The 10,744-nt window shown below is 41.3% G+C and overlaps 1 pseudogene; it reads right to left on the reverse strand.

The window, feature by feature from the left end:
* Positions 1-3,545: 3,545 nt before the first annotated feature.
* Positions 3,546-6,589, reverse strand: LOC134483564 (vasculin-like protein 1; annotated as a pseudogene).
* Positions 6,590-10,744: the final 4,155 nt, after the last annotated feature.

Raw genomic sequence — 10,744 nt, forward strand, 5'->3', positions numbered from 1 at the left:
TCGGGAGTAAGAACTAATGATTTTGGAATTTGCTCGGTGTCTATTGTTATGTCCCTCATTTCATTTCTGATTTTTAATTCATGTATTGTCTCTCTTGTGCATTGTTAGTTTGAGGAAGGGGTTGTCTCTCTTGTGGATCTTCTCAAAAAAAAAAAGAGGAAGAAAAGACAGCTCTTGCTTTCCTTGACTTTGTATTTTTCTCTTTGTTTCTAAAGGCTTGATTTCAACCCTGAGTTTATTTCCTTTCATCAGATCCTACCAGACTCTCTATGGGATGAGGCTTTGCCTCCTCTTGGTAACAGCAGCATGGAATAAATGAAGCTTCTGCTGATCTCTGTTGTGGTTTTGCACATCACAATCTCCCCGAAAACCATGCATACCCTGGTTTTAGGCTCTATTAAAGCGGCCCACTAATTCAGTGTTCCCTGCAAGGTGCCATGGAACAGTAGTAACATAATTCTGCATGCACATAGACAGGTTTCTCCACAGTCTTATGGGTCATTTGATAACAATTTATAGTGAGATCATGGATGAACACACACACACACACACACACACACACACACACACAGACACTCATACTCATACTGTCACTCATACACACACAAACTTTTACGCAATAGTAATTTTTCTTAGAGTCTGATATAATTGGTTCTAATACAAAGACAGCCTGAGTGTAGTTACTATATAACTAAATAGTACTCATGCTCTCAGGCAAAGAGTTTAAAGTTTATAGGTACCTAATAAACTAGCATTGGGACATATAAAGAACATTTAAATGTTCAGCAGAAATACAAAGAACAACTAATTTAATTTGTTAAAAGTGAAAGCTTATACAATTCTGAAGGTTTTTATACTGGTTTTATTATACATGTAATTATGAAAAGAAAACATACATACTTGATCAATGAAATGAGGAAGAGTGATTTAATGAACAGAAAAATGGATGGTACTTCAAAACTTCCATGATTACATATTATCTATTTAATTCCCTCCACAACAGCAAGAAACGGACATTATTATTTATGTGACATTACAGATACATAAACTGAGAAAATATTGTTTGGCCTGATTTTCTGAGCTTTTTAAAGGTTTAGTTAATTGACAGAGCTGTGCTTTAAAATTAGGGTCCATATTCTTCTGTTTTAAATGTGTGACACTTTTCTCTTTTTTTCTCCATCTTTATTAAATGGATATTTCTTATTTACATTTCAATTGTTATTACCTTTCTGGGTTTCCAGGCAAACATCCCCCTAACCCCCCCTCCCCTTCTCTATGGGTGTTCCCCTCCTCATCCTCCTCCCATTACCGCCCTCCCCCCAACAATCCCTTTCACTGGGGTTTCACTCTTGGCAGGACCAAGGGCTTCCCTTTTATTTCTAGTGGGTGCTTCTCTCCCTGCTCAGTGGGAAGTGGATGGGGGGAAGGCCCGGGCCTGAGGTGAGTTGGAACTGGGGTAGAAAGGCATAGGGCCTCCTAGGTGAGAATGCCAAACCACCACTGCTGCTGCAGCCACCATGGAGAAGCCCTTGTTCCTGCTGCAGGGAGGAGAGTCTGGTGGCCACAAGATGGCTGAAGGGGAGCTGAGAGTGGACAGCTTCATCACCCGCCTGCTGGAGGTATGAGGATATCGTCCGGGGAAAATTGTGCAATGACTGAAGCAGAAGTCCGAGGGCTTTGTATCACGTCTCGTGAAATCTTTCTTAGCCAGCCAACAGCTGTGAACACAGGTTTCTTTTGGAGAGCAGGCCTGTGCAGGCCCAGAACCTAGGTGGGACAGTTCAAGCTACCCTTTTTCCATGGCCAATCTCAGATCATATTCAGAAAGTATTTCTTGGGCTAAAGAGATGGCTTAGTGGTTAAGAGCACTGACACCTCTTCCAGAGGTCCTGAGTTCAAATCCCAGCAACCACATGGTGGCTCACAACCATCTGTAATGAGATATGATGCCCTCTTCTGGTGTGTCTGAAGACAGTCACGGTGTACTTGTATACAATAAATGAATAAATAAATCTTTAAAAAAAGAGTATTTCTTCCAGGTGATGGATTTCCAATTTATGGAATTGAACTAACTTACTGATGGTGGAAGTGACACAGAGAGTTAAAGTACAGAAGGAATAATCCAGAATGTCCACCAACAGTTGCTGTCACACCAGGACTTTTAAAAGCTCAGCTGCTAGAGAAGCAATGTAGTCTTTGGTTATTCTCAAGCTTAGGTCTTCTAGTCATTATAAGCTGACCATGACACAAAAAGAGTCATCTATATCAAAATAGAGAATAGTAACTAGATTCGCCCCACACTATCACATTACTACTGTATTTGAGGTTCTCAGTTAATATCTAAGAACCTGGAAGAGGCCTGGGTCTTGCTACACATACTCATAATTTATGTCCCCATTGTCAGCTGAGAGTCTTCATGCAGCCTGGGGTCAAGGAGGTCATCCCACAAAGCACAAAACACCCATCTCAGATAAACATGTATGGTTTATTGAATCCAAAACATCCATGAATTTCAGGACACAATTAAATGTTGAAACCTAAGGATAATAGATAGAGAAGAGAATTAAGATTTCTAGTTCATAGATCCAGTAAACACCTTCAACAAATCATAGCAGCAAACTTCCATAAGGTAAAGAAAGAAAAGGCCATAAAGGTACAACAAGCCTACAGAACATCAAACTAATTGTACCAGAAAAATTCCTCCATTCACGTAATAATTAAAACGCTAAATGCACAGATCAAGAAAGAACATTAAAAGAGGTAAGGTATAAATATCTAGTAACAAATAAAGTCAGACGTATCTGAATTACACCAGACTTCTCAACAGAGATTCTAAAAGTCAGAAAATCTTGGGCAGATGTAATGCAGACACAGGCTCCTATATCCAGCATAATCCTCAATCAACATAAAAGGAAGAACCAGGATATTTCATGACAAAACCAAATTTAAAGAATTCTTTTCTGTAAGAAATCACAACTGAGGCTAATAGGAGGAAAACTCCAAGACAATGAACTAAACTATACCCAAGAAAAACCAAGAAATTAATCTTCTCTCAATAATTTAAAAAAAGAGAAGCACACAAACCTAATTTCACCTATAACCAGAAAAAGAAGAGAATGCAGCAATCATTGGCTTTAATATATGAACAGATCTTCTTTCCCTAATCCCTGAGCTCCCAGGGGCCAAACTGCCAGCCAAAGTGTATGCAAGGATGCTCTATGGTTCAAGGTGAGGCCTGTTGCCCACCAAAGGGAGATCCTAGAGGTGTGAGTTGGGGATGGATATGTGTGGGTGGGGGAGCACTGTCACATAGGCAAAGCTGAGCAGAAAAGGGATGTAAATTTGATGAGGGGAGTCTGGAAAGCAGGACAACAGTTGAAATGTAAATAAATAAAATAACCAATTAATATAAAATAGCCAAAAATAAAATAACAAGTAAAAAGGTAAATGAAAATTAAACCAAACCAAACAAACAAACAAACAAAAACCCCTGTAGTGTATTGGCCTAATGCTGCTTGTATTTTTTTTTTTTTACTGATGCAAAATATTTATTCCACGTTTGTTATTTTATGCAGTAGTTTTTCCCCTCAACAGACTTGTGGTAACCACATCTTTTAAATCTGTAAATAATGTTATCAAAATAATCTTAATCTTTGAATCTCACAAAAATTCATATTTTACAATCCACCCTGAATATCAAGGCTGCAAGAATAACATTTCCTATATCCAAATATTTTACAGCTGTACCCAAAAAAAAAGGAAAAAAAAAACCCAAACAAAAACAACCACATATGCTTGGTTAAGGGCTAAGTTACCCCAGCAGCCAAAAATAAAATAAAATATCCAAATTATTAGCATTAATTTAATACAATTATAACTTCAATAGTCACTTTGTCATTGACAATGATTGTGTGAGCAGAGGCTGGGTGCCCAGGGCTGGGAGCAGAAGCTGTTGAGCAGCGCAGCGCCCCTCCCTGCATCTTTGCCTGCACAGCTCCCACTTGTGCACAGCCCAACAGGTACTGTGTGTGCTTAAAAATTCCCACCACACAAATGTCTACTGAGCAGATAACAGGGAAGAACAACAAAAGCTAAGCAGGACAATGGCTCTGTCTTTGGGATATGACTATTTCCCTTGTGCACGAAGTATTCAACAACAGAAGAAAGGAAAGAACTTTATATTCTCTAACACAAGGCCGAGCTCAGCGGGGCAGGGCAGCTGCGAGCATTTCTACTTCTACTTCCAGGCGTCGTCGTCTGACGTCTCGCTGCTGCTTGTTTCCGTGTCTGAGTCCTCACACTCTGCAATGCAAGTGCTTCTCCATGGGGAGAACAGGCTGGAACTACGGCCTTGTAAGAAGCCATTCTTTACAAACCCGTTCCTTCGTAGCTGTTCTGTTCTCGTGTGAAACTCCTTGAGTTCATCCTCTGTGAGTGGGAGGCAACTCTCTTCATTTTCAGGATACTCCTGCCACCCCATTGCTTTCAATAACCTGTGCTCTGCTTCTAGAGAGTGTGACAGGACCTCCCTCTCCTCTACCATGGGTAGAGAAAGCCCGTTCTGAAGACAACCTTGTTCTCCATTTTCCTTTGGTTCAGGTGTGTGGCTGCCCTCCAATCTTAGCCCCTCCAGCTTGTCACAGTCTCTACTTTGGGAGCAGTCTTCATTGCGCTCATCCTTCAGAGTCTTCAGGAACTCGCTCTTCCTGTCTGTGGTTCGTCGGGTCAATTTGGTCAGGCCAGAGGAGCTGATCTCTATCGGAGGGGTAGTACTGGAGGGACTCTCTTTGGGAGCGTTGAGAACTACACCAGCAGCTAGTACCACTGGTTTAGTAACAGAAACTGGATTGGTCAAAGCAGCCTCCCGGCTGGAGGAAAGTGATCCAGGTTGTGTTCCATTCTGTTAGCTTTCCATGCGTTGGGCTTAGAGGGAGGTGGTGCAGGCTTGGGAACCAAGTTCTTTTTTTTTTTTTTAGCTGGGGACCGAACCCAGGGCTTTGGGCTTCCTAGGTAAGCGCTCTACCACTGAGCTAAATCCCCAGCCCCATGGGAACCAAGTTCTTATAAATATTCAGGACCATGGTTGACACTTTGTTCCCATTTGCATGGTGGGATCCTGAGGTAAATGCAGCAGAAAAGGCGGCAGCAGGATCCTCTTTGGAAATTTTTTTGATGACTAGCATCTTTGAGGGTTGCTTGGCACTAGGTGGATTTTCCCACACTCCAGAAGGGGTCCCAATAGGTCTGCATGGCTGATTCTGTTTGCCAGCTTCTGGATTCAAAGAAGGGAAGTCTTCCTCTTCAAACTGCAACTTTTCTACTTTATCCTCTTTTTTCTCTTCCCTAATTTCAGTTGGTGTTTTTTCTTGAAAGGCACAGCCTTTCCGGGAATGGAAGCTGCCATTCCAGTGTCGGTGGTTTCCTGTACTACCTCCACCACGTTGGCTCATGCCATCATGACCTCGGGAAGAGCCATGCCAACCAGACAGATTCCCTGTGGTTCCAGCATACGCTCCCTTAGAGACACCAGAGTCAACAGAATCATGGCGGAATAGGGAGGGTTGGTGCCAAGAATCTCCTGTAGTCCTCAGAGGTCCATTGTTAAAAAAGCCATCAGAGGAATTATGTCTACGACGGCTTATTCCAAATCTACCTTCTCCAAGGGATAGGTGCTCTCCGTGTTTGTCAAAGGTGGCTGTAGATGACTTAGCTGACTGTGGCGTTGAAAAATTTAGCCAAGCAGGAACAAAGTCATGCTGCGCCATTTAGGTCCAGTGTCTTTTCAGCAAGTTGAGGCATCCAACCTCATGGCCAGGATCCTCAGAGTGTCACCTCTGTGGTCCTGTATCCAAGTTGCCACCTGTATCTTCCACGAGGTTTTCTTGTAAAAAGGGTCTAAAATAGCCTGGGCAGCAGCACGCCTTGTGATGAAGCACAAAGAAGCCCAGCTCTGTGTGGCCCACCCTCTGAATCCTCTCAATCGCTCATCCTCAATACCTAGTTCCCAACACTTTTCCACAGGGGGAAGGGGAAGGGGAAGGGGAAGGGGAAGGGGAACATAAAAAGTTATTTGTTACATTTAAAAAAGGGGGGAAAGGGGGAAAAGCTATGTCTATGTTCACCTCATTCAACTTCCTTGAGTAATGGCACTATAATGTTGCTTAAATAGGTAAAACATGGACATCTGCACAGGGAGTGCAAACACTGTTCATAACAAAGTCATGGCTAAAAAGACAAGTGGTCTCAGGTGTGAACAGGAAATGTCATCAGGGTGACAGGTCAAAACTGTATAGTAAAGCACTGGGATAGAGCTTCTGCACAACCAGTTCCAGTGGCACAATATCCACAACAAAAGCTTTTAAAACAGAAATCTCATTATCATACGCAACTGCTTAAAGCAGTGTGCAGATAAATGCTTTCATTGGTTTTAACCTTCAAAATCTAAAGATATAAGTAGTCTTGTTTTGTTTTTTGTAAAAGGAATCCAACAGAAACTTGATATATTTTTCCTGCCACAGAATAGCAGCTTTCAAGGCAAATGTCTTGGTATAAAGCTCCTAAATATATATCATATTTCTTTGGTCTTAACTATTTATACATTCAAAGCAAAATTATAAGTAGAAAAGGTAAGGGTCAAGGAGAAAGAGAATTCCAAAATGAGGTTTTCTTCTTAATAATTTTCTGTATTTCACTTGTTCTCCTCTTTCCCAAAAAACTGAACTGTGCTTCCAGAAGTGATATGAAGAATCTTCTATTGCTTTATTGAAGAAATCACTTTCTAATTTGGGTCCATCTCCATCATTACACAAACATTAAAAAGGCCACTTGAGTCTGCAAATCCGGCAGCGGCGGGGCTACGGTCAAGGACAACTCGCAGCGTCTAATGACGCGTCCCCAGCTTCTCCGACCAGCAGAGGTGACTAGCCCACAACCATAACAAAGCTCTTCCCAAAATGGCTGCCCGGCCCACAAGGCCCAGGAGCGCTGCTTGTATTTTAATGCTAATTTGTAGAACTCAAGACTGGTTAACCCCAAATAACTGACCCTGCTCCCAGTTAACTGTGATTATGAAGAAGCCAACAGCCAACAGCTGCACAGCAGAGAGATGGGGGAGGTGAGCTTTGAGGGCTTTGCTAGAGAGGATCATGAGGAGGGAAGAAGGAAGAAGAAGCTGCCATAGAATAAAGGAAGAACGTGTGTGATGGAGAGGAGAGAGGAAGAGGACAGCAGCCATGGTTAAGGGAGAGGAGAGCCTGGTCCTGAGGGCTGTCCAAGTGCAACAAAGAGCAGCCAAGATGCTACACAGTCAGTAAGAGTTGAGCGTTATTGTTTGGAAAGTAGATCTGATACCATGGAGGGCAGGCAGCTGCACAGCTACTGTGCTGACTAATGCACACTAAAAATAAATTTAACAAAATATGTATAACCAGTAAGACAGCTCTATAGAGGATCCTAAAAGGAATACTTTAGTTTGAAGGGAAGGACAAAATACCAGAGAACACAGGGGATAAATTAATAAAACTAGGAAAGTTAATCAAAGAAGACTGGGAAAACCACAAAAATTAACAAAATGACAAAATTTAATACATAGGTTTAAATAATAATTACATATCACTAAACTCAATATCTAGGGTGGTGGGGTATGAAATCTGCCATGGTGTGAACTCAGAAAGGTGGGGTTGGGAGAAACATGTCTGGTTAAATAGTCCACCCACATTGTGTCAATGTGATTTAATCTAAGGACAAAGAAGTGGAGCATCTCTCATGGCTTTCTTCTAACCCCTTGAAAGGATCACTGGGGTGTGGCCTCAGTACTTCATACTTCTTGCTGGGTCAGCGAAACTCAAGGAAGCTTGAGATTGTCATAGCACAGTATTAGGCTAGATATACTGAGTAGATGATACTAAGTTGTTCAGATGGTGATACCCATTTGCATGTGTTCTTAATGTGGACCTAAGGAAAGAGAGATCAAGGTCCTTAGAATAGAAGGAACATTCCCAGTCCTTTTCTACCATTCCAGACTGAAAGGCTGGTAGGGAGAAAGTGGTAAATAATAAAGAATTAATAGATGATGCTTTGAATGAAGGGTTGGTTTTTGTGCTGGTTTTAGACAGGGTCTCACGTATCCATGTTGCCCTCTCCCTGGCTGGCCCGGTTCACTTTGAAGTCAGTGCTTCCACTTTCCTATAGACAGTCTTACAAGAGGGGCCTCCGAGGTCTCTAGGACAGCATTAGCCATTGACAGTTGAGGTGTACAACCCACAACTATAGTTTTAGCCACTTTGTTCCATGTCTACCAGCTATTTCAGATTGTTGCTGTCTATGCCGGACAATCAAGGACACAGAAAAATAACCTGATAGAGAGCAAAGACATGGTGATCACATCCTTGCCTCTGCTGTATGTTCTGGATGAGGTTTGTTAAAATTCCAATATTGCAAAAAGCTTTATATAGGGCCCATCACATTAAGGGTCACTATGCACTGTTTCATCTAAAATGGCCTAATCAGAACTGACCGCCAGACAACACTTCCTGCGAAGTTCCTATGAGAAGCTTAAGTTTTTTGTGTTTTTTCTTCTTCCTTCCTTCCTTCCTTCCTTCCTTCCTTCCTTCCTTTCTTTCTTTCTTCCTTTCTTTCTTTATAAGTTTAGAGGAATGTATTTTGGGCCACGGATCTGCCCCTAGTATCTTAGCTATGGATGCGATCAATCAGTGTTAGTGTATGCATTCAATAAAATGTCCATTTTTGACTAAGGTAGATGCTTCTGTGTTTTGTGGGGTGACCCATTGTCAATGTGTAGTGAGTTGGGGCCCTGGGTATGGTCGCATACCCCAGGACACAGGGGATGCAGAGCAAAGGCAGAAGAAACTGCACACAGTTGCAAGCTTTATTAATCCGTATTAAGCTAAGAATATGCATTACTACAATTTTCATTGTGTCAAGATACCATAAGATTATTATTCCCAGGATACCAGGAACAATGAGGGAAGATTAAACAAAGAAAGACGAATAAACGAAAGCTTCTTCTAAAAATATTCATATAACAAATCACCTCTCTTATTATAATCAAAATATACTCACCATTACCAAGAGAGCGTTAGAACCACTTCCACAGAAACGGGACACAGCAGAACATAATTTAAGGCCAAGTGAGAAAAACATTTTCTTCTCCAGGGCGGCATTCCAGCCCCTACTTGAATCTGTCACCAGGCCTTTCCTGACCCTGCCTGGGAGCTGCATCTCTATGTCTTAACAATTCCTTCTTTTTTCTTTTGTTTTAAAGTAACACTTTACATAACATAGCTAAAGGTCCTTGTAGGGGTTTAGTCAGGTAAAAATAAAGCAACATAATACATAATGTACATAAGATTATGGCAAAACTAGCTCCTCCCATGCTATGGAAAATCCTTTGAAGACAAGCCTTGGGATCTAATCCTGTCAATTGATCAGCCAATAATTTCGCTATTTCCATAGGGGTAGTATCTTCTAGCTGTTTACCAAAAGACATTCGAACATCATATTTCAAGGCATTAATTACTTTTGAAGCACTTTCATTACCCTCTAAATAGGCTTGAATTAACTTCCAATCATGTTCTGTGTCATTATCCATATATTTACTAACAGAAAAGTAGTAGGATTTCATCATGATAAGCAATATAGGCCCGATAACTGGCATTGGCCGCAGCAGAAGAAACCATGAGTAAAACACACATTGCTAAGAATAAGTGCTCAGCAGTAAAGGACTTTCCTGAAGGGGACAAAATTATTCCTTTCAGTGCTTAATCGCTTCACCTGACCCCACAGGTAATAGGGTTGTCACTGCACGGATCCTTATCCATTGTTGTTTGTGGACACTAAGAGAAGCCAGGGCCTCAGTAATGGAGGACACCTCCTCATCTCCTGAGAACATCCATCAGGAGAAAATGGAGCTGGTTTAACTGGATTCCTTTGAGGGTAGGGAGCAGTTCTTATTATTCTGTGCTTGGATCCATCTCCTGGGTAGCCAGAATAGTCTCCCATCCTGTAATGAGACAAAACCCTCTCCCCTATATACAATGATGTCCCTTCCTGCCATTCAGCTTCCCGGGCAATTTTTATCCATACTGTCTGTTCCATGCCTTCTGGGGGGAAGTTCAACAAAGTGTCTATCGGCTCTTGATATAACTTCACCTTGTGGTAAATTAAGAAAATTAATAACATATAATGCTTGTGCCAATATAGCTCTGGGACTGGTCTGCAAACTCCATTTAGGTTGCATAAGGCCATCTCTTTCCCCCCTTTTTAATTTTATAATTTGTCATTTCAGGGTATGGTGAATTCTTTCAACAAAAGCTTGTCTTGTGTATTGTGTTCTGTACCAGTAATATGTACAATACGATATCGTTGACAAAATTGTTTATATTGATAAGAAATATATGTTGGTCCATTATCAGTTTTAATTTTAGAAGGCAGTCCCATAACAGCAAAAGTTTCCAATAGATGCTGTATAACATGAGCAGTGCGTACTCCTGGCAATGGTGTAGCCCACACAAATTTTGAAAAATTATCTATGCTTACATCTATATGTGAAAGGCGACCAAACTCAGAAATATGGGTTATATCGATCTGACATGATGTATTAAGTTGCATCCTTCTGGGATTAATTTTAGATGGAATACATTTTATACGTGAAGACTGACACATAGGACAATTAGCAATAATTTGTTTGGCTTGAGAATAGGGAAGCTTATATTTAATATGTAAA

This window comes from Rattus norvegicus, chromosome 19 (assembly GCF_036323735.1).
Source record: "Rattus norvegicus strain BN/NHsdMcwi chromosome 19, GRCr8, whole genome shotgun sequence".
NCBI classification, from domain to species: Eukaryota; Metazoa; Chordata; class Mammalia; order Rodentia; family Muridae; genus Rattus; species Rattus norvegicus.